The sequence below is a fragment of the Ursus maritimus genome, unplaced genomic scaffold, assembly GCF_017311325.1.
Source record: "Ursus maritimus isolate PB19 unplaced genomic scaffold, ASM1731132v1 scaffold_6, whole genome shotgun sequence".
Lineage (NCBI taxonomy): Eukaryota > Metazoa > Chordata > Mammalia > Carnivora > Ursidae > Ursus > Ursus maritimus.
Window position 1 is genome coordinate 2,246,254 of NW_024426774.1, and position 22,993 is coordinate 2,269,246.

The window sequence follows — 22,993 nt, forward strand, 5'->3', positions numbered from 1 at the left end:
AGTTTCCAAGCATACAGAAGACTAGACAATCGAAGGAAAATGTCTCCTGCCCAGTCCCAGAGGTGCCCACTTGGAACTGCTTACGCCCCACATCCACATCAGGAAGGATAACAGACGTAGCTCATCTCTTCTCCCTGACGCGTCCGCCTTTGCCCCCGCTGGGTTTTATTAGCTTTATAACACATATCCCTGTTTTTACTTGTTATCTTTATGGCTTTATTTTTTTTAAGATTTTATTTATTTATTTGAAAGAGAGAGAGTCCAAGCATATGCAAGCGGGGGCAGGGGGAGGAGCAGAGGGAGAGAGAAAGAATCTCAAACAGACGCCCCGCTGAGTGGGGAGCCTGACGTGGGGCTCGATCTCACGATCCTGAGCTCCTGACCTGAGCCGAAAGCAAGAGTCAGATGCTCAACCAACTCGGCCCCCCAGGCGCCCGTTTATGACTTTAATTTATATACTTAAAGTTCCTTTCCTAACGACTATGGAGGGCAGCCTGGCCATGTCTTTCAAAACCGCAATCGCCAGCTCTCCCATTCGGAGGAGTAGCTGAAGATGCTCCCGGCGGTGCGAACAGCGTGTGTGTGCCGCTTGCTGTCTGTAATAACCAGGCGTCTGTCACCATGTACTGAGAAGCAGTAACCAAGATGCATTTTTAAGTGAAAAGAGGAAGTGCAGAGCAGCGCACAGAGTTTGCTACCATTTGTGAAAAAGCGAGAAAACAATGTATACATGCGTGTGTCTGTGTCTGGAAGGACCTATTACGACACGACATTGCCCAGAGAGAGACGGCCGATGGACAAGTTTCGAACGGGGAGCTTTTCCTATAAATCCTTTTGCAATTTTAAACTGTTGAGCTCTGTGTATGTATTTTCTACAAGGAGCGCCTGGGTGGCTCAGTTGGTAAAGCATCTGCCTTCAGCTCAGGTCATGATCTCAGGGTCCGGGGATGGAGCCCTGTGTGGGGCTCCCTGCTCCGAGGGGAGTCTGCTTGTCCCTCTTCCTCTGCCCCTCCCCCCACACATGTGCACGCACTCCTGCATGCTCTCTCTCTCAAATAAATACAATCTTTAAAAATAAATAAATAAATAAAAATAACTCAGCCTCTATTTCTTTTTGTTTTGTTTTGTTTTTTTATTTTAAAGATTTTATTTATTTATTTGACAGAGAGAGAGACAGCCAGCGAGAGAGGGAACACAAGCAGGGGGAGTGGGAAGGAAGAAGCAGGCTCATAGCAGAGGAGCCTGATGTGGGACTCGATCCCAGAACGCCGGGATCACGCCCTGAGCCGAAGGCAGATGCTTAATGACTGAGCCACCCAGGCGCCCCTCTATTTCTTGATCAAACAACTTGACTCTTGGTTCTCTCTCCATAAGATCAAGTTATTGATCCCACCCCCTTCCTCCCTTATCAGCTTCTGTTGTGAGAACCACTGTTTTCAGAATGTCAGGGTTTACAATCTCTACTTTCTGCCCTTACCTACAGGCTGACCCTAAAACGTGGAAGCCAGCAAATGTGAAAGGAAGCTGTTTGTCAGTTTCCTGGTGACAGAGGTCACGTCAAGGGCAGGACCCGCACTGGGGAAACTGTCCTTGCCTCACCCGAGGCCACACAGAACCTGCAAGCCCACCTGGCCAAGTGCAGTGTGTCCTAAAACGAGGACACACATGACCTTCATTCCACAGGAGTTGAGAGGTCACACTGAGGTCAAGGCCGCCGTGTACAGATCGGGGAACCCCATGCCTCCACTAGCCAGCTCTCTGACCCACCCTGGGACTTGGGGTGGCATGCTCTGGGAGGCCCAAAAAAGTCCTGGTGTTCACATATTGCTGATTCAACTTCTGGTCCCTTCGGAAATTCAGTTCGTTAATAAGATTTTTTTTAATGACCACTGTGATTTCTACATGAAAAATAAAGGTGAATATGAAAATCAAAACATCAGACACCAAAATGCCCCACGGAAGAGGAAAAACAAGCGAGGTGCAGGTCGGATCTCTGTCCTGTTGGAAAGCGCTCCAGGCCAGGTTCCCAAACCTAGAGCTGTGGCTGCCTCTCGATTCTGCATTTTCTTTTTTTTTTTTTTTAAAAGATTTTATTTATTTATTTATTTGACAGAGATAGAGACAGCCAGCAAGAGAAGGAACACGGGCAGGGGAAGTGGGAGAGGAAGAAGCAGGCTCATAGCGGAGGAGCCTGATGTGGGGCTCGATCCCAGAACGCCGGGATCACGCCCTGAGCCGAAGGCAGATGCTTAATGACTGAGCCACCCAGGCGCCCCAACGATTCTGCATTTTCTGCCATGCTCTTGGGGCCCCACCCAGACCAGCTCCCAGGTCCTTCCAGGTCTCCCCTTGGTGGATCTGGTGGCGGGACACTGGGATGGCTCCGTCCCCAAAGAGTCCTGCCAGGCGGGCAGGGCCACGTGCCCCAGGACTGGGAGGTGCTGGGCGCCCGGGGCGGCCCAGCGTGGCAGGTCTGTCTCCTTAGGCACTCTCAGGTTATGGTTGAACTCTGACCCCTCAACTGAAGAAAGATGTTGAGGTTTTAACCCCTAATACCCGTGAACATGACATTATTTGGAATTGGGGACTCCACAGATGACCAAGTTAGGATGAGGTGACCGGGGTGTCCTTATAAGAAGAGGACATTTGGACACAGTACAGAAGGAAGACATGTGAAGAGGTGGGGAGAAAACACAGCCATCTACCAGCCAAGGAACACGGGGAGGCTTCCAGAAGCCAGAACAGATGCTTCCCTACATCCATCAGAGGGCCCTGCCCACACCTCCAGGACTGCGAGGGAAAACGTTCCTGCTGTTTAAACCGCCCGGTCTGTGGTGTCTCGTTAGGGCAGCCGAGTATGACAGACCCCAGGGAGCGGCTCGGCCCTGCTGGACCAGGCGCCTCTCAGCCCCGCAGCCAGAGCACCTTGCCCCCCAGACCCGAGGACCGGAGCTGAGGGCACAGGGAGAAGTCACCTGGGTGTCGCCAGGGCCTTAGGCCAGGTGCCCATCCTTCTCTGCCCGTCCATCTGTCCATCCACATGCTCTCCCACCTGCACTCCAAGGTGGGGGACAGATCCAGGCAGCCTTGGGCGTGACCCCGAGACCTGCGCCCTGAGGCTGGTCCCCTCATGGAGGCACCTGCTGCCCATGCCAGCCCCCTGGGGGCGTGTTCTCATGCACATGTCTACACACACAGGGGGCTCGGAGTCCAGCAGGCCTCTGGCGCTGGGCGGGGCCCCCCAAGGGTGACTGGGCAGAAGCCACTGAGGAGGCAAGCCAGGCCGCAGGGCGAGCCCCGGAGTTCAGCGCTACAGACACGCTCCGCGCTCTGTCCCCGCGAGCTCTCCTGTGACCCAACAACCACGTGCTTTCTCTGCTCCCACGAGGATCCCTCTATGAACCGGCTAGCCATACCACGGCTTCTGTCCATTCTGTTTAAACAGCCTCCCAGCCTCCTCCAGGTCCTGTCACTTAGGACTTTTGAACGGCAAATTTTGGACAGCAAAACCTCAAGGCCAGCTGACCCGGCACGTGCTGGGGTGACTCGCTGGGTGGCTTCTGGCCGGCAGCCCCACCTCTCTGTGTCTGCAGAGCAAGGGGGCGGGCGATGGTCTGCAGAGCCCTGAGCAGCACGTGCCCCAGGACTCCCGGATACGACCCGGGACACCCTGACGACCGAGCAGTTCAGGTCAGCGGCACCTGGACTTGATACCAGCTCATTTTCCAATCCTTTAATCAGTTCAGTTGCTCTCCTATTTTCCATGCTGCTCTCGAATCGTGGGCGTGTGCTAGCCAGCGTCCGGAGCGGGGAGGGCACCAACAGTCTGTCCGGGGTCTCTCCCGTGGGACCCCCCATCTGAGGCTTCAAGGGCGGCAGAGCCACACGCGCAGTGGGCCCGCGCCTCGGATGGCTTCCTTCTCCACCTGCTCACCCTCGTTCTTCACTTCACCCAGACCTGGCACTGTTCCCACCGGCAGCGTGTGTCCATGTGTCCCTTGTCATACTGCACGGGGCATGGCGGGACAGGACAAGCGTGAACAGGCCATTCTGGACTGAACCGGAGCCCCCCAATTCACCTCGGAACGTGACTGGGTTTGGAGACAGGGCCTTTAAGAGGTAATTAAGGTAGAATGAGGTCACTGGGGTGGGTCCTGATCCAACGTGGCTGGTGCCCTTACAGGACACAGGGGGAGGGGCGCCTGGGGGCTCAGTCGGTTAAGCGGCTGCCTTCGGCTCAGGTCATGATCTCAGAGTCCTGGGATCGAGCCCCACATCAGGCTCCCTGCTCAGCGGGGAGTCTGCTTCTCCCTCTGCTGGTGCTTTCTCTCACTCTCTCTATCTCAAATAAATAAAAATAAAATCTTAAAAAAAAAAAAAAGAAAAAAGACACAGAGGGGAGGCCACATGAGGTCAAAGCAAGAAGACAGCCATCTGTGAGCTGAGTGGCCTCAGAAGGGACCAAACCTGTGACACCTTGATCTCAGATTTCTGGCCTCCTGAATTGTGAGAAAATAAATTCCTGTTTTGGAAGCTGCCCGGTCTGTGTTACTTGGTTACGACCGCCCTCGGAGGCTAACTCGGCCGCCACTGACCCGATCAGCATGTGCCGTTAGTGTCTGTGGGGCCAGACACCGGAGGTTCCCACAGCCTCCTGCCCGACCCCGCCAGCAGGCTCTGGAGGCAAAGCCGGCACTTGGCCGGGGCTGCCTGGTCCACGGGAGGGCCATGTGGTCACGAACAGCACCTTCACCAGGCCGCCCTGGATCGTTAATGGCACATCCTTTACCCTGATTAGCATCCTGTCTTTTTCACCATGGAAACGAGCAGCCTTCTGTCCAGTTCTAGGCTCTGAGGGCTCAGGATCGGTCCCTCTGGAAACCACTCACCTCACTGGAGACCAAATCAGCGCTCAGAAAGACGCTCTCAGAATGTACTGGGACTTATGCTCTTCCAGATCCCACAGAAATGCCAAACCCCAGCACCTCCGCTGCCTGAGACAACACGTGTTTGTGGAAAGCAAGGTACCAGATTAGGGAGAGGGACCAGGACGGTCAACCCAAAGCTGGAAGGTCACAGGCAGAGGGCTCGGCAACGTGCCCCGGGAGCGATGCCTTGCCAGCTCTTCCCACGTGTGTCCCTGAAGCCAACCCACCAGACGGGGAGTCCCGCCTCCCAGCCCCTTCTCAAAGTGCTTCCAAGCAGGGGGTGGAGGGTATTTTTGGGAGGGCTGTGTGGGGTGACAGGGCCTCCTTCCCGGACTAGGGTTCCTTCCTGGTCTGATAGTCCAAGATCCCTGGGTTGGGAGGTCCCAGGCTGAAGATTCCTGTGTCTGTATTTGAGGTGGGGGAGTCTCTCATCACAAGCGGTGACCCCTCCCAAGAAAGGCAAAGGAGTCCGGGAAGGGGATACAGCATTCTGTGGAAGATTCCGGAAATGTGAGGTCTACAAATCTGGGTGCCCCACCACACCCTGCACTGTATCCTGAGTCATTTAATTGTGGGGATGCTTGCCCGCACGTGTCCCCAAGCCGGTGCTCTGTTCCCCAAAAGCCCAAACCCAGAAGTGCAGGCCACCCTTGCCCTCGGCATGTTCTCAGGGCCTGGCGCCAGGCTGGGCACACAGTGGGCGTGCACTCTACTCCAGTCCATGGAACCCTCTGAATGCACCTCCTGGTTCTTAGTGCTCCGGGCTGCCTCACTCCATAGGTGCCTACAGGTGGGGGGGATGCTCTAGGGGGGAACAATTCATTCCTATGGGGGGGACTAGGTAGTCTGCCTAGGAAGACTGCATGTGGAATCAAAATTGAATGATAAGGAGGACTTTAAAAGCCACCAGAGGTTGGGGCGCCTGGATAGCTCAGTCGGTTAAGTGTCCAACTCTTGGTTTCAGCTCAGGTCTTTTTTTTTTTTTTAAGATTTTATTTTATTTATTTGACAGAGATAGAGACAGCCAGCGAGAGAGGGAACACAAGCAGGGGGAGTGGGAGAGGAAGAAGCAGGCTCATAGCGGAGGAGCCCGGTGTGGGGCTCGATCCCATAACGCCGGGATCACGCCCTGAGCCGAAGGCAGAAACTTAACCACTGCGCCACCCAGGCGCCCCTCAGCTCAGGTCTTGATCTCAGTGATCTCAGGATTGTGAATTCAAGCCCCATACTGGACTCCACGCTGGGCATGGAGCCTACTGAAACAAACACACAAACAAAACAAAACAAAACAAAACAAAACAAAAACCAAAAAGCCACTGGAGGTTGACCATAGGCCACCTCTAGGCAGATTCCAGGTGCCGGGAAGGTGGGGGGTCACACTTGGCCAGCCTGGGAGGGTGCGATATCACCATCTTAGAGACAAGTGAGGTTTCTGTGGGGCACGTGCTTCTCTGCGACCTTCCCCAGGGCCCCTTCATTGCTCAGGTCCGTGGGCAGTGACGGAAGCCACCACGGTGCTCCCAGCCGGCATCCCCCCCACCATGCAGTGGGGCCCATGAAGACGAAATAAAGCCGCCCATGCACCGTGAGTCTCTCACTGGGCCAGCTCACACAGGCTTACCAAAAACTCCGATGAAGCAGTTAATACAAAGAGCCTCATTTTCACTCCCTCCTGGAGGCTCTGAGCCGAAAGCACGCGGCCTTGCAGGGACCCAGGACGGTGGAACGCTACAAGCACGGTGACCCCTCTGTTACTAATTAAGCCAAGGAACCAACCATTCCTGACGACTGGCTGGCTGGGAAGATGGAAGATAACAAGCCAGCCTTTCTGCAAAGACAAAGCAACCACCCCCGTTTCTCAGCAGAAACGGCCCCCCAGCCCTGGTGCCTCAGGCACACAGCCGTCCTTCATCTGCAGACCAGGAAATCTTTTTTTTTTTTTTAAAGATTTTATTTATTTATTTGACAGAGATAGAGACAGACAGCGAGAGAGGGAACACAAGCAGGGGGAGTGGGAGAGGAAGAAGCAGGCTCATAGCAGAGGAGCCTGGTGTGGGGCTCGATCCCACAACACCGGGATCACGCCCTGAGCCGAAGGCAGACGCTTAATGACTGTGCCACCCAGGCGCCCCTGCAGACCAGAAAATCTTACTCGCATCTCCGTGGACGGATGGGGTGAAGAATGGGCATAGCAGGAAGGGTAATCAATTCGGGATCACAGCCACTCTCACTTGGCTTGAAAAGCTTCGTGACCAAGCAGGGCTCGGATCAGACAGGCAACAGCCTTCTGGATGCATCAAAGATCACATTTTAATTCCCAGGAATGGAAGAATGGGGAGACAGTTAATGTAGCGAGCGCTTTCATCCATCCATCTCTCTGGCTCTCGGTGACTCTATTGTTCTGAATGTGCTAAATTGTTCAAAAAAAAAAGAAAGCACAAACATGTAGCTGGGGAGCCCTATGAAAGTATTTAACCCAAAGAAGGTATCGCCTGCAAATTAAAGCCTTTTTAATGGCGCAGTTCTACCAGCTGCTCGCTGAGGCTCCGGGGAACCAAGTACTCGAATGCGTCATTAATCACAGCTCCACACCGGCTGATGGCATGGGCCGACATTTCAGCCACTGCTTTTAAACGCTTTCAGCAGGTTAGATCTCCAGAACCTGCTGGGCCGGGCGGACTTACAAACACTTGGAAAACGATGGGAAGGATGGGAGGAAGCAAGTCCTTATGAAAGGTCAAAGCTTGGGATGAGGCTGGAGGGGCATCCGCAGTGAATCTGAACTTCAAGGGACCAGAGGGCTTTTTATTGGGATGAGCACTTATTCCGTCTGGGGTCGAACAGGAAGGTCGGGGCTGAAGGGACCAGCAGAAAACAGGTGGCTCGTGCTGTTCCTCGTACAGCACAGGACCCAAGTGGTTCTTTCTCCTGGTGACCCATTAACAAACGGACAAATGCTGAGAATTTGTCCTTCTTTTCTCCAAGGAAGCAGGTGAGAGAAAAGCTGCAGGCAGCCTTGGCTTCTAGTGCAGCTGCTCTGAGGAAGGGCCAGTCCTGTCCCAAGGGGTTCGTGACCATTGCGGGGAGTCCCTACAAGAACCGCACGCTCAGGGCGGCTCAGGCTGCAATGCGGCTGGGCGGACGCTAGAGGGCGCAAGCAGGCCGGCTCCTCGGGACCGACTGGAGACCCCGCCTTCCCGGCCCCGCCCCCCCACGCCTCCTCCACGTCGCGGGAGCCTCAGTTTCTCTGCCTCTAAGCTAGATTTGTCCAATTCAGTAATCACCAGCCACATGTGGCTATTGAGCACGTAAAATGTGGCCCGTCTGAATTCGTACATGTGCCCAAAGAGTAAAATACACACTGGCTTTTGACGACTTAATACATAAAAATAATGTAAAATATCTCATGATTTTGCTATCCCGATTACATGTGGAATGACAAGTGACACCGTTTGCAATATCGTGAGTTAAATGAATCATGTTGGTAACATTAATCTCATCTGTTTCTTTTTACCTTCTTAGTGTGGCTACTGGGAAAGTTAAAATTACATATGAATGTGGCTGATACTCTATTTCTACTGGCCGCTCAGCCCTGGGTCCCTGCAGCCTTGGGACACTGCAGATCTGGGGTACCAAAAAGGGACTCTTGAAGCGCACCAGCACCCTGTTTACAGGCCCATTGCTAACTGAGACCCAGCTGGGGGAGGCGGTCTTTGTCTCCCTCCCCAGTGCCCCTGAAGGAAAGATCAAGGCATTTACATGGGTCCACAAGTTTCTATTTTCAGCAGCTTCAAGAACTTTCCCAGAGGCCACCTGCTATGATGGCCCAGGTCCTTAAGGTGTATGGCAGAGAGTCAGGAGTGGCAGAAAGTGTTCTCTGAGGGAGAACAGCCGAAGCCCCTGGCGAGATCTGGGGGAAGAGGCAGTCCTTGGCAGAGCCCTCTGGAGCCGAGAGAGAGTGCGCCCAGATCCAAACTCAGCCTGCTGACTTCCAGGAGCCTGTTTTCAGAGGGCTTTCTGAAAACCTGCTGCATCCAGTTTACCAGCTGGATGGGCTCCAGGCTAGTGACCTTTGGCTGAGAAATTCAACTGAAAACCCTCTTGACTTCTGCACGCATCCCTGGCAGCGTAAATCCTCATGACTCCCCCAAAAGCTTTAAAAATATAAAAGAAAGAAAGAAGGGAGGGAGGGAGTTGGTTGAGACGTAGAACTCCCCTCCCTGTCTTAAGCCTTCCTCTCCACTCAGCACAGGTTGAAATGCGCTACATGAGGCTGGGAGAAGGGAAAAGGTGGAGAAAAGGAGAGAGAAACCCCCGAGAGGATGTTCTTTCCCTCGCAGAAGCTACTACTGCAATAGCAGGCGGAACTGTGGGTGGCTCTCCCCACACACCTTGTGCCTCTGCAAACACTGGGTCATCCCCGTGCCTACTCGCCTTAGCTGCCCAGCAAACTTCTACTCAACCTCCAAAGCCCAACTCACAAGTTGCCGATTCCGGATGCTCGTCCCAGCCCCCGACAATTACTCTTCCTTTTGTATCTTAATACCAATTTCTAACCTATTTCTATTATGACCTCAGCTTTTATAACATCCTTTACTCGTGTTTTTCCCTCATTAGACTGTGAGCTTATTGAGGAAAGAGAACACCTCGTTCACGCCAAAGCATGTTCCAGCCTCAAGGCCTTTGTATTTGCTGTTTCCTCCACCTGGTCTCAAGGTGCATTCCCTCAACGTTCACGTCTTTGCTGGAGTCTTCTTGGGGGTGCCTCCTCCAAGGAGCCCATCTCAAATAGCATCGGCCCTCACACCCTAGTCCCTCACCCTGCTCCCTGTCATAGCATTCCCTACTACTTGCACTTCAGTGACACATTTAGACTCTGTCTCCTTTTGTTCACCACTGTATCCCCACATGGCCCAGAACAGGGCTTGGCACACAACGGGTGCTCGGTAAATCCATCTGAAATAAAGCTTGTGTGCTCCAAGGGCCTAACACAGTGCCTGAATGGATGAGCGGATGAATGAGTGAATGGGTTTCTTCTAGGACCCTCTTGCTCCAACATTTTGTGACTTCTCCGGTATTAGGGATCCAGGAAGGAACATCATGGATCAGGACGGTAGAGTGCTCTCTTGCCCAGATCTGAAGCTCTAAGAAGGGACATTCTGTAATTCAGACTTGGCATTTTGGAAAGCTCCATTGACTGATAGAGAAACAGCCATAGCAGAGCAGAGGGCCTGCCTGGGGCATGTCAGACCCCGGGGTCCAATCACCAAACCTGTGCCATCTCCTCCCTCCCTCCGTGAACACACCCCCGGCTATGCGGTCCTCGGCCAGGGTCCTCACTGCCCCCTCCAGCTGGGATCTTTCACCCAGAGCAACATCACTGCTACTTGTCTCCCAGGGAGGAGAACTCTCAGCTGCTTGCCCAGTGGAGGAAGGTAGGTTAGTGGAATAGATGTAAATGAGCCTCTGGGGAGCAAAGCCAGAGGGGAGAGGAAGAGACAATGCCCAGGAGACCGATCCTCTCCCTTGTGGAACCTGCTAACACAAGAGGAAGAGAACTCTGGGTGGGATCCAAAACAAGACCATGGGAGTTTTCTTAACACCAAAACTGCTGTATAGGCCCACCCACCGTGAGTTCCGGATTCTGAGGCTTCCAGTGGCAGACCACCACTGCCAGGCTGGAGTGGGGAGTTGGAAGTTTCTGAATTTGCTCCCTTGTGCCAGCAAACATTTCCAAGAGTTCCATTTCCCCTCTGTGCCAGGTGTGGGGACAGCTGGGTGAACAACAGACCGTCCCCAGGTGCCTGCAGTCCCCTTCCCCCAGGCACAGCCACAAGCCACAGGGATATGTTCACAACGAAGCTTACTTGGGAGGGACCAGGAATGGGGACCAGAGCTAGCCTGTCCCCGAGCAATGGTTGGGAGGTCTGATAGGTGGGGTCTGAGCCAGGCTTCAAGTCTCCTGGAGTTCTCCAGATGGGCGGAGGAAGGAAAGAGCGTGTGCTGGGGCCAGGAGGCTGGGGGAGAGCCCACCCAAGGCCACAGAGGCTGGGACATCCCCAGTGATCATGACTGTGGAACAATGCAACATGGAGGAGAGGGTCCAGGAGAGAAACAAGTGGGGACTGGAGAAGGTGAGACTTGCAATGTCCCCTCACCATCCCCAGAAACGCCCAAGTCCCGTGAAGCACTCAGAACGAGACAAGCAGCCGAGGACTCAGAGACTCTGTCACTTTCGATGGTCCACACCTGGGAACCACCCGACATCGCCCCTGCAGGGATCTGGAGCCCACCAGGGCTACCTGCTCTTTCAACGGAAATGTAAGAGGCCCCCTAGACTGGTCCCTGGGGACTGAAGGCAGGAGCCAGTCTGAGATTTCAGAAGTCCCCTGACCCCCACCCCCATAGATCTGACCCCACTTCAGTCAGCCCCGTGGGCAAGAGCTGGTGGAGGGGTCCCCACCCTGCTCAGCTGTGCTTATCACATGTGGAGATTTGGGACACCAGCCCCCACATATCTGCGTAAATGCCTCCAGGCTATGCGTGTCCGGCCGCAGAATGACTCCAGCACCAGCCCAGCCTGCGTGGGACAGACCCGCACATCATGTGACGGAGTGAGTCCCCGATTCCGTGCTGACGCTCCTGGCCAGGATGTGAACCCCAGTCCTTCCAGCCCCTCTCTCCCCCCCGCAGGAGGGAAGCCCATCCTGGCCAGTGGGGTACCTCTTGGGAGGCGGAGGGCGTACCGAGCCAGGCCCTGGGGTGCAGTGGTTCCCAGGCTCAGTGCCTCAGATCAGTGTCTGCTCGCTCTGCTGTCGTGGGACCAGAACGCCCGCTCGGTGGCGGCTGTGCACGGAAGGGGTCGCACAGGGTAGCAGGTGCCCAGAAAATGGCCAGCCCAGGCTCTTCCCAGGCTCCCCTGCCTCGCCTTACAGTCTTGGCTGTCTCATAACTTCTCTGGGCCTCAGTTTCCCCAACTGTAAATGGGAATAACAGTCTGAGCCTGCTGATGTGACCGCATAGCCGTGAGGATAAAGGGAAATGAAGGGCGTAAAAGGACTGACGAATTTACAACATCAGACAAATATCTGGAGGTAACATCACAGCTTTTAGGATACAAGAAATCTAGCTTAGAGACAGTATAAGCACTTAATGAGCTTAACTGCAGTACCGAACAGAGCCAGGCTGGAGGCTGAGGCTGGAGGCTGAAGCTGAGGCTGAGGCTGGAGCCGAGGCTGGAGGCTGAAGCTGAGGCTGGAGGCTGGAGGCTGAGGCTGAGGCTGGAGGCTAAGGCTGGAGCCTGAGGCTGGAGGCCGAGGCTGGGGGCTGAGGCTGGGGCTGAGGCTGGAGGCTGAGGCTGGGGCTGAGGCTGGAGCCTGAGGCTGAGGCCAGCTAGAGCTTGTGGGCTGCCACAAGCTGCCACTTTTGCAGACACTTCTCACCCACATGCCCAGCACAGAGCATGAAAACCTGGGATCCCAGCAGCCCAGACACATCCTGTGTGGGTCAGAGTCAGTGAAATTCTAACTCCTGTTCTTCAGAGAAAATGAGAAAAAAGGACAGAAGAAAAGGACAGTCTTCTGGTGGCAGAGCAGAGCCTCAGCCAGCCCGCACCATCTGACGTGCAAGTCTGGCAAAGCCACCTGCGGCTCCGTGGGCACTGCCGGCACCTGCCGGCCACGGGACACTGTGACCACCCCCCCGAGTGGGCGGAGAGGAGGGGGAGCCCCTCAAGGAGCGGATGGGCTCTTCTCTAAGGGCAAGATGTCTCCGGGGGAATCTGGGGCTTCTACCGGGTTCAGGTCCATTTAAGCAGGTACACATAGGAGCACAGGACAAATCCCCCGAAAGACAGATACTGAAGGAAAGGTCCGGAATCTGCCCAGAGCGACCCCCAGCATTCCGAGGAGGCTGGGCTGCTCGGATCTGTGCAGGACAGGGTGCACGCACTTGTGTGCACACGCACACCCCCCACACCCTACCACAGCACACACAGCAGCACCCCCCTCCACACTGGTGTGCTAACCCCCCCACCGACTGTCCCAGTGCGTCCGTCTGTTCCCTGGCGTCCAGTGGAAGAGAACCCAGGCCTGGCTGAGCAGGGGTGGGGGGTGCTGCCAGGACGAAGACCCTTCTGACACATCACTGTGTGGGATGGCTAGGATTTCACCCCGGGAATGTTCTTGTCTTAGAGAAAATAGCACGGCCACATTTACCATTCACTCATTCATTCCACGGCTATCTTGACCCTCACTACACTTGCACAAATTCCTTACGCACCAGGACCCGAGGCTGTAAAAAGGGAGCCGCTGTGGGCCCGACATGAAGAAGCGCACACTGGCGCCTCTGCTGGGGCGGGCGGGGACGGACCTCCAGGGCTGCCGTCTGGGAACCATTCTCCCAGCGGAGAAGGCTTGAGAGTGGGATTCGAGGAGGAGTCCCAGTGTTCGCAGAGGTGTGGGTAAGAGCGTGAAATAGCATGGTGTGGCTGCAGAAATGCTGGCTTGGGGCACACGGCTGAGGGGTGGGCAGGGCTAGCCTCAGGATTTTATCCTGGGGGTGCAAGGAGAACGCCGCCAGCAAGTACCCAGCCCCTGCTGCACAGCCCTGGGCCTGTTTCCTCTTGAGGCTCCTTCATGAGCAATGCCTGGACCAGCAATATAACGGTACTGACCAGTACAGGACAACAGGGAACAAATGGATAGATTAACAAATGTAGGGTGTGAGGAGGAGGGGCAGCTAGGGGACAGAAGACAAAATACCATCAAATCCTAGGAAATCAGACTAATTAGTCAAAGGGTAGTTCAAATATGTCAAGTTCGAGTCAAAAAAAAACCTAAAAAGGTGCCTCTGAATTTTTTCTCAGGTAAAGGGTAAGGGCTGGACTGGCAGCTCTGTGAGGTAGATGAGTGGGCATGTGGAGTAAGGAGAGAAGTCAGGTGCTATTAGCACAGCTGTTGGTCCCAACCTCAGAACAGAGTGGGGGGCCCAGGAAGTCCTGTGCCTCAAAGGGCTGCTTTCCTTACCTGTGAATTATAACTTTGGACCAGTGGCCCTGGGGGCATGAATGAACCCCCTGGAGGCTTCCACGGCACCTGGCTGGAATGTATGTCCCTCTCCCTAGGATCTTTTTCCCCCCTTTTAAAAAGATTTTATTTATTTATTTACCTGAGAGAGAGGGAGAGAGCATGAGCAGGGGTGGGGGGGAGGGAGGGAGAAGCAGACCCCCTGCTGAGCAGGGAGCCCGACACACGGGGCTGGATCCCAGGACTCTGGGATCAAGACCTGAGCCAAAGGCAGTGGCTTCACCGACTGAGCCACCCAGGCGCCCCGCCCCAGGATCCATTCGCAGATCCATTCGCTTAGCTCTTGTCCCAGTAGATGGTGGAAAGCTAAATTTCTGCCAGGCTCCTGCTCGAGTGACGCCTCAATTCACAACTCAGGGGCCCCAAATGAACCGCTTCCACACTTTGAACTCACGTGGCCCAAATGAATGAGGTCTGGCCACATTCTAAGATAACTCGGATAGAAACCGTCTGTAAGAAATGTCATTACAGATACCAGATTTCAAAGATGGTTTCCGGACACGCATGACCCCCTGGGGTTTTGTGGGCGCTGACAAGTGGCTCTGTCCCCAGGAAAGTCCACTCCACAAGCTGCTGCCCACGGCGGAGCTCCCAGGGCCCCGGCCGCCGCCAAAGGCCGGTTTGAGAGCTTGCTCACGGCCCAGCTCCCTAATCCAGAAATTTTTTTCTTGTTTTTTTTTTTTTTTTCTTTTTAAACTTGGAAGGAACCTTCCAGTGAATCATCTCATATGCTATTTGATTCATGTTTAATGTCTTTGGGAAGAAATAAAAACAGTAAGTCATTCTCAACAAAACGGCATCAGCCCGGCTAAAACACCAGGCGCGCGAACGGGGAGGTGCCAGCTGCCCTCGGTGACCACAGCGGCCGCGGTCTTAACTCGTCATTAGGGAGCGTGTTTATAATCAGGAATGCAGACAGCTCATAAAAGCTGCCCTTTGCCATTTTCACTCTTTAAATCACAACACCAGAAGCCATAGATTCTGCAGGGAGAGCGGAAGCCGACGTGCAAACACACACGGACAGGGTCGGTCCACACGCATTAACTGAGCACGTACCGAGTGAAAAACGGCGCGCTAAGTGCTGGGGACACACAGAAGGATGGGATGCTCGCACACCGCTTACAGTCCAGCTGGGGAGGCAAAGCATGCATTCCTTCCTTCTTCTCTACGCCGAGGGAGCTCCTCTGCTAGCCAGGCCCCGAGCTCCAGGGCTGGAGGCATAAGGGGGAGCGAGGGAAGACGGCGTTTTCCAGGAGGAACCGACAGACTCTAGGTTTCAGGCTGCGGCCCACGTCCTTTCCAGACCCTGTTCCCCAAGGACATAGCTGAGTTCCGTCCCCCCAGAGCACAGCTGGGAGTAAGCCTGTAGCTAATGAGTGCCGTGCCTGAAACGCGGGAAAGCTGCAGTGCTCGGCACTTGGTGAGAAGGAAGTCAGGGAGGGAGGGAGAAAAGGTGAGGCTGACAACCACCAGCCACTCTGCAGGCCCAGCCCTTCCTTGCACGGTGAACTTGGCCCGGCCCCGAGAAGCCCATCTTCCTGGCGCTCCAGGTCTCTGAATTTCCCATCCGAGACTTTCTGAGCCTTTTTGAAGTATGTTCCCGGGGAGGACTTCTTAGCCACAGACCCGCACATACAGGCTGACAAGTCCAAGAAGAGTCGAGGGGTCCACAGGACAGAAAACATGAAATCCGGGCTGACCTGGAAACCTGGGCTTTGGGAAGTGAGAAGGATCAGTGCGGGCCAACCTGGAGGGGCCTGCATCACGGAGGGGGAGGGAGGGCCTGCGTGGATGCAGACCTGGGAGGGGGCCCCAGCCCAGGCGCCAACAAGCAGCAAGATCTTGGGGTCACGGCTTGATCATTCATTCATTCATTCATTCATTCGCTGGATGAGGAGGCTCCCTCTGTGTCCAGTCCTTTTGGCTCGGAGCAAGGGCTGACTGGCACTTAAAGCACCCTTCCTTTTATCGCTGCCTTTCACCTCCCCGACACAACGCAGAAACCTTCCCGGGGCGGAAGCTCAGGGGTGCTGAAGGGCAGTGGTCCCCTTGTCTGGGGCTGGCAGTCCTGATTCGGGCCAGGACAACAGTCCTTCCATGGATTCCAGCAGAGGAGAATGCCCAGCCGAGCGGTGCATGCCCACAGTGTGTGTGTGCGTGTGCGTATGCGTGCGTGTGTGCACACGCAGGTGCACACACTGCAGCCTGCCCGCAGTGCTTGCCATGCAGGATCTGCCCGTGGTGGAGGCTTGAAGGAGACGCCCGCAGGAAGCGATATTGCCAAGTCATCCCCAGTCACTATAAAAATAACCCGCAACTTACAACACAGAAGGATTTCCCCTTTCCTAGCGCCCGGCCTCGAACCCGGAGCCGTCTCTACCTTGCAGCCACCTCAGAACGGCCCGCGGACGGCTCTCTGAGGGACCGCCTGGGACCTGCAGACGAGCAGCCCTTCCGCGGCTGCAAGCCCAGCACCGAGAGGAGAGGTTGGCCCGGCGTCAAGCTATCCTGTCCACTTCTGCAAAACCCCAAATCTCCACGCCCCTGTTCACCTAACATCGTCCAGCAGAACTGCGGCTACACAAATCTCTGTGAGCAACAATTATGACATTTTCGAGGAGGGGGTCGCTACTTAAACGACCGAGGGGCTGCCTTGTAGGGTGTGATCTGGGCTGCGCTGAGATACCGCGTATCACCCATGTTCCTCGTCGGGTTATTGTGGCAGGTGTCCTGCCCGAGTAGGACCTGCTGCCCCTCCCGTCCCACCTGCCTGGCCCATCTATTCCTGTACCTGTGCCTCCCCACACAGGGACCCCAGCCTTCCTGCTGCTCCTTAATGACTCGGGCGTACTTCTGCCACAAGCCCTGTGCGCTGGTCGTTCCTCAGACCCTAGTACGATATCCAAGCCGAAACCCTAACACACATTCTTCATCCTCCTGTCCTACCTCTTTCTTCTCTTTATTTTGTTGAGTTCATTGTCTCTCTCCCCCCAACCAGAATGCAAGGTCCCCGGGGCCAGGCTTTATTCTGGTTTGTTCTCTACTGGAAGGCCAGAGCCTAGACGATTCCTGGCACAGAGTGTGCGATCGATAAGTATCCGTTAAGTAAACGAGCACAGGGTTGCTGGGGGAGGGCTGGAGCCCACGGCCTCAGCACACCGGGAGCAAAGAGAAGGGGGCCTCCCATTTGCCATCACCTGACCTATGTCATCCACAGCTAAGGATGGTGATGTGCCAGAAGTACCAGCTGACTCCCAGAGTTCCTCATCTCTTGGTGGTAGTGGTGGGGGGGGCGGTGAGCAGGCATTTGCCATGGGCACTGGAACCCTGGGCTGCGAAGGGACATTCCTCGACCCCCTTTGGGCCCCTGCACCTGCTCCAGCATCCTGACATCCAGCTACCAGCCTCAGCACGACCTGACCTGGCCAGGAGCCTCCCCCAACCCCAACCCCCACACCTGTGCCAAACTCCGAGCCTCTAGATGGAATGCGTGTACAGTAAACCTCGGTTTTATTGTGCTTTGCTTTCTTGCACCTTGTGGATAATGCATTTTTTCCTAAAGATTCTATTTATTTATTTGTCAGAGAAAGAGAGAGAGAGGGCACAAGCAGGGGGGCAGAGGGAGAGGGAGAAGCAGACCCCTGCAGAGCAGGGAGCCCGACACGGGGCTCAATCCCAGGACCCCGGGATTATGACGTGAGCCGAAGACAGATGCTTAACCGACTGAGCCACCCAGGCGTCCCACAGATAATGCACGTTTCACAAACTGAAGGTTTGTGGCAACCCTGCGTCAGGTAAGTCTATCGGTGGCATTGCCCAAGACCATTTGCTCACTTCGTGTCTCCGTGTCACGTTTTGGTAATTCTTGCACTATTTCAAATGACTTCATTATGATTTTATCTGTTACGGTGATTCTCTGATCCGTGATGATGGCTCGCTAAAAGCTCAGATGACGATTAGCATTTCTTAGCAATGACGTGTTTTTAAATAAAAGTACATACATTTTTTTTTTAGCAATAATGCTATTTCCCACTTAACGGACTTTTATACACACTGGGAAACTCACTTTACTGGGATATTCGCCATATGGCTGTGGTCTGGCACGGAACTCGCAGTGTCTCTGAGGCGTGCCTGTACGCAGACAAGGTCCGGGTAGCACAGAGCCCCAGAGCCCCGTTTCCTCCCGTTTCCCAGCTCCCATAGGGCTGGCGGAAGGAGCTCGAACAAGTGAAAGCCCACCTTCCATGCTCATCTATCCCCTGAGGCACAGGCAACCCCGGCAGCACGTTCGCAAAGGTGAAGAGGACAAATCAGAGAAGGAAGGACATCCAAACAAGAGCTGGGGGTCCCCCCCACCAGAGGGATGCAAGCTGCCTTGGGGGGACAGGCAGCAGGGAGGCGTGCCGTGTTATCTGGGGGCTGCTGGGAGTCTGTTGGTTTAACCCACCTGCTGACCCGCCTGCTGAGGGGACTCATGTGGAAGCAGCAGCTTGGCCTCTGCCCTCCCTGCCTTGCAGCCCCCTCAGGCCTCTCGGACCCCTCAGACCCCCTCAGGGCTCTGGTGCTGGGCACCCAGCAATCTTCAGGTGCTTTATTAAGGTGGAAATGGAGGTGGTAACTCTTCACTAGGTTTTGGGTGCAAATCTTAGCCTCACAGCTGAGCCTTAAAGGTGATTCCTTCTGGGTGGGAAGGTGAGAATTACATGCTTGGAGGGCCTAGAAAAGTCCAGACTTTCTGCAAGGGCTCTGAGGTGGGTTCTCCTGGGCTGGGCCTGGCCCCGCAGGGCCGAGCCCCCAGCGGCCCCTCCCTGATGCAGCCTCGTCCCGCCGGTTGGTGGTTGGCCACAGACCCCCACACCCCTGGCCTCAACTGGAGCTCACAGTACTGGGGTGGGCTGGACAGAGCAGGGCAGGGCCGATGACTAATGACAGTCACTGCAATAATTACCAGAAGCCGGGCAGGAGGAGGAAGGGGAAGAAGGGCTGTAGGGCAGCTGAGGCTTCCCCACACCTCCACTCTTGCAACCACCCCAAAAGGGAGGTGTGACTGACCTTCTTACAATGAGGCGGGGAGGCTGTGAAGTGGGCCCAGTGGGACCCGGAGTGCACGAACCAAGGGCAGAGGCCTTTCTCCCACTCACCACCTGCTTCCTCACTTGGGAACAGAACCGAACCCTGAGCTCAGCAGGGGCGACAGACAGCACAGCAGAGGCAGCGGGTCCTAGGCCCCCCAGGGGGGCTTGTTCAGTGCACAGCCAGCACCTCCTGGTAGGGGAGCCATCTGGTGGCAAGGGAGCCCTACAGAGTGCGTCTAGAGGACAGAGGACAGAGGACAGGCAATGGGCTCAGCCCCGGGGTCAGGAAGGCTTTGAGAGAGGATGACGTCCCTGAGCTCAGCTGTATGGGCTGGACAGGAGTGGGCCAGACTAGGAAAGGGGACGGTGCTCTAAGCAGAGGGACCCGTGAGTAAAGGCCTGGGGGCTGGATGGCACATTCAAACATTACAGGCCCTTTGCTGTCACTAGAGCTGCCCTCGAACCGAAAGTAGGCCGTGGTTTGAGACAGGGCCAGGAGCATGGTGGATTCCAACAGACCAAGGGCTTGTAGGTCATATTAATTACTCTTCTTGACCCCTTGTCTGCGAGGAGAGCTGCTGGGCTCTAGGTTTGGGGGCCAGACCTGGTTAAGGCCTTGCCATGCTGGAGGGCAGGAGGGGCATGGGGTTGTGTGAGTGAGAAAGGGTGGTCAGTCTCTTGGGGAGGCAGGAAGGGCAGCAAAGTGGAGAGGCTGGGAGAAGTCCCGAGAGGCCAGAGAAAATTCTGGGAGGACAGGGGTGGGGCCAGAGAAGGGGATATTTGAACCCAAACTTTCAGAGGCCGCAGCAAGGCCTGGGGTAGAAGGGAGGTGGGGGTGGGGAGGCTCAGCCCTGGGGCCCTGGAAAGGCAGCTCTTTCCCCTCTGTGGGGGTGGGAGGTGGGCAGGGCCTGGGAGATAGAAGCTTTCAAGAATGCTCTAATCCCTAAATCAAAGCACCCCAGGTCAAATGACCTACCAGAAAGACCTGGCCAGCTTCAGGAGAGAACCGGGATGATCACAGGACCTGGGCGGGTTCTTTGCATCCCAGAGTCTCAGTTTCCCGACCACCTCATGCGTGTGCTGGGCAGCCTGTCCCCCGACTCCCGGTCTCCTCCCACTGAGCTGGGTGAAATCCTCACACACCAGCCATAGGCAGACCCCACAGAGGGGCAGAACCCCCACCCCACACCACCCATGGGTCCTCCCCTGCTTCCGGACCCTTCTGGCCTCCCAAAGTGACTTACCCAAGGCCAAGTGGAGGAGGAGACAGTTGGGACCAGAAGCTCTGGGGGCAGGTTCCACGTCCTTGTCTGGGCTGCTAGACCATGCCCTGGGAGAGAGGAACAATAGGTCACTTAGAGTGCATACACCCCCCGCCCAGAGCCCACTGCCTTTCTGATTGCTTCTGTGTGCCTCTCAGGGGGACTACAGCTTTTGCGAGCCCCTCACTGAGTACAGGAACGCCCTGGCTCCTGGGCCCAGCCCAGCCATCGAGGGCAGGGGCCACAAGCCTATGTATGTCCTGCCCTGGGAGGGAAGAAAGCCCGCTGCAGTACTGATGGGAGAGTTCTCCCGGGGGACCCTGGCCTCCCCGTGGTGAGGGCACCAGCTGTCACACGCTGGAGCAAAAGCCAGGCCTGGCCGGTGGCCTACGGCCCCTGCAGTCCGCTCACCCAGGGCTTGGGTGTTGGCAGCATCACCGAGTCACCGTGGCCTGTCCTAACGCTCTGACCCACAGGGTCACTGTAAGGGCCCGGGATCATGTGCCCACGACCTGGCACAGGGCGGGCTCACAGGGGTGCCCCCTGCCCAGCTCCCACCGCTGCATGCAGAAACGGTCAGAAGGCATCACCGACCTCAAGCCAATGGCTCACAGAGTCACATGGTCACTATGAGAAGCCCACATGCCATGGGCATCCTGGGTGCCCCGAACCACTCTCCCACCCCACCTGCAACCATCACACCACCAGCTTCTGGCACATTCCATACACCCTGCCTGCATAGCTAACGGATGGCTGACTTCCTCTTTCACTCCTTTCTGTGAACGGGCTGCGCCCTGTACGTGGCGTGTAATCACAACGTTCTCGTGGTTACCATCCTACGCCGCCGGGTGCCGCGCCGAGAGCTTGCTGTGCGTTTCTGTGCACTACCCAGTTCAATCCTCCCAACAGCTCTGTGAGGTAGGCATCATGATTAACCCCGGTTTCCAGGTGGGGAAACTGAGGCTCAGAGAAACTAACAACTCGCTCAAGGGCACATGTCTTCCAAGTGGCAGAGCCAGAATGGAGGCCAGACCGTCCTGGGTTCTCACAGCTCGGATTACCTGCCTTCCCCTCTGGCTGGCTCCTTCTCAACCCCCAGTCCCCTGTCACGCGTCTCTTCACCTGAGACCCCATTTTTCTTCCTAATCAAAACACATGTCCCAGCTATTTGCCCATAATACGTGGTTATCTCCTGCAACGATCACGGTTTATACGCACTCACGGGAGTGGTCCTGAGGATGGGAGCCAAGGAGCTCATTCACCCCAGAAAATACAGCCCCTGGACAGTGCAGGTGCCGGCAGGGCTCCCCTCGCGCCTTTGCTCCCACAAAAGGAGGGGCTGCGTCTCCTCCAATTGACTCTGAGCTCCAGGAGGGCGGGGAGGCACTGTCTCTGCTTCTGCGCGGCTGGTACGCAACTGGCACTCGATAAGTAATCCACGTTTGACAAATGAAGGCCCCCAATGGCATCGCAGGGACATTACCGGAAGCAGAGTGCACTTGGCTCAGAGTTAAAATTCTATCCTGTTTCACCAATATGGAACATTAAGCCAATTACGTTATTTAAACTCACTGCTGGGATCTAAGACCTCGAGTAAAAAGCCATACATCTTCCCACCAGGAATTCCCACTGGAAGGTCACTGAGCTTTTAGACAGCACCATACACACATATACACACACATACCCACACACATACCCACACATACACACACACGTATATATAGACACACGCATATATGGATATTCAAATATTTTATGTATATATTTTATTGCATTATATGATGTATATATATCTTAAACAGACCTTATTTTTAGAGCAGTTTAATGCTCACAGCAAACTTGAGCCGCCTTCCCCGTGATCAACACGCCCACTACAGACAGTGGCATGTTTTTTACAGTTGATGAACCAACATGGACACACAGGACGACCCCAAATCCACCGTTCGCACTAAGGTTCACTCTTGGAGGTGTATCTTCCGTGCGTCTGGACCACTGTGTGATGACGTATATTCACCATGACAGTATCATACAGCGAAGTTTTCCTGCCCTCAAAGTCCTCTGTGCTCTCCTTGTCCCATATCTTTTAAAGGCACTTTCAAGTCCATGATCTTATTAGCTAAGCCATCTTGTGGCTCCATAAGCCCTGCTTTGACCCTCAGGGAAATCAGGCCCAGATAGGGTCAGGGGCCCTCCTCAAGGTCATCTTTGCAAAACCCAATAACAGAGCTAACAGCAGAATGTGCTAGAAGCCTTGTGTCTGGTCATAATTTTATCATCCTACCCTTTTAATGGTCCTGGCAGGGAGAGCCCATTCTAACCCCCAGTTGACAGAGGAGCCAACATACTTGGGGACACTTGCCATGGTCAGACGTGGCCAAGTGGGATGCCAAAAATGCAAATTCCTAAGCCTATGCCTGCTCCTGCCATTAATTACAGGAGCTTCTAGGAGACTGTGGGAATGCGGTGAGCAAGCGCCCCCTTGGGTCAGGGGGGCCCGGAGCCAGAGCAGGTGCTCCCCCAGCCCTCAGCCCTCTCAGCGAGACCCTCCTGCGGGACACAGTCCGCCGCCGCACTGCAGGACTCATGCCGCTGGACCGCACTTGGGTCAAGGTCAGCTGGCTGTCCGCTACAAAAGCCCTACC

General features: G+C 55.3%; 1 protein-coding gene across 2 annotated transcripts in view; it reads right to left on the minus strand.

The window, feature by feature from the left end:
• HPCAL1 (hippocalcin like 1) overlaps positions 1 to 22,993 on the minus strand; it is a 113,463-nt gene that overhangs the window by 6,838 nt on the left and 83,632 nt on the right. Inside the window, exon 2 of one of the 2 annotated variants that reach the window (XM_040622802.1) lies at positions 20,334 to 20,419. The exons of the other annotated variant lie outside the window; for it this stretch is intronic. The gene's annotated coding sequence lies outside the window, so the exon portion shown is untranslated. The remainder of the gene's footprint in view (positions 1 to 20,333; positions 20,420 to 22,993) is intronic. 2 annotated transcript variants of the gene reach the window in all.